The sequence below is a fragment of the Myotis davidii genome, unplaced genomic scaffold (assembly GCF_000327345.1).
Source record: "Myotis davidii unplaced genomic scaffold, ASM32734v1 scaffold862, whole genome shotgun sequence".
In the NCBI taxonomy this organism is placed as follows: Eukaryota; Metazoa; Chordata; class Mammalia; order Chiroptera; family Vespertilionidae; genus Myotis; species Myotis davidii.
The window spans coordinates 490,913-492,212 of NW_006293230.1; positions in this window are offsets into that span (position 1 = coordinate 490,913).

A 1,300-nucleotide genomic window follows, 5' to 3' on the forward strand; every position below is an offset into this window, starting at 1 on the left:
TGTCACCGCCTGTGTTCTGCTGGAGATGCGCCCAGTGACCCCCTTCAGCCGCTGGGGAGGCCAGTGTCCTCTCTAGTTGGTGTCAACTCCTGACCCTGCAAATACCGTCTGGTCAATAGTAGGAGGTATTTCAGGAACACATATTGTGAAAGGAAAGCGTTTTCCCCCCGCCATTCACTTGTAACTCGTCACTCATATTTGCTTCAAAAGTCAGTAATGTGAAAAGAGCTTTATCTAGTGCAACTCACACACACGCGCACACACACACACACACACACACACACACACACACAAAGCAAAAATCACAGGCTTTTTAAAAAGGAAGCTATATTAAGCACTTTAATCAGCAAGAATATTAGAACGGGGCGAAGGTAAAGATGCAGGTTTGTACTTATAATAACCATTGAGATGTTAAAAATGGTATTATTTAACATCATTTTTCAGAGGCTCTGAGCTTCTAAAAAAGCATTTTTCTTCATGAGCTCATGAGGCCAGCCAACCAGGAGTGCGTTGTAACAGTCCCTGGGAGCCCTGGGCAGGGAGACCCCGGGCGGTGAAGTTCTCTGCCCAGCAACACAGCAACTGGAACGCGAACACCAGCCGCTGCACATGGGTCACCAGCGTGACCGTAGGGCAGCTGACACAGCCATGGGACCGGTGTTAGGGCCGGTGCACACGGCCTGGGATGTGCATTAGTGTCAGGGGCTTCATTCACGAGAAATGCAAGTGATTTTTAAACCATAACGGACCATAGCCTTTTAGTTCAGAGAGGCAACTGCTAGTATATAATATTGGTAATTAAGCAACTTGTTATAAAGGCACAATTATTTTCAATAGCATATATCTAGATTGATGCTCTAACTTTATAATTGATAAATCTTGTCTGTAGTATTGAAAAAGTTAATCTTATAAGGTTTTTTTGGTGGGGGAGGGGGGCAGGATACCCTAAGATCCTGAAAGATGACACTTGGCCTAAATACTGAGATTTTTCTTCCTTTTTTTTTTTTTGTGCAATGACTTGAGAGCAGGTTCTGGCCTTATGTCTTGAGAAACGTACTTTCTCCCGCCCTCAGGCACCTGCTAGCCTGTATTTCCAGGCCGCTGAGTAGGGTAAGGCTATTTCCACAGGTCCCCGAGTCCAGCTCAGCCAGGGGCGCAGGGCGGCGCGGTGCCTGGCAAGTGTTTCTGTCACTGCCCCTTCTGCAGCCGTGTCTGTGGGAAGGAGCTCTTGTCGGCGGGGCTGGCGGCTGCTCCCGTGTTCAGGCCGCCCGGAGGGTACAGGTGTGCATGTCGGGGCGCA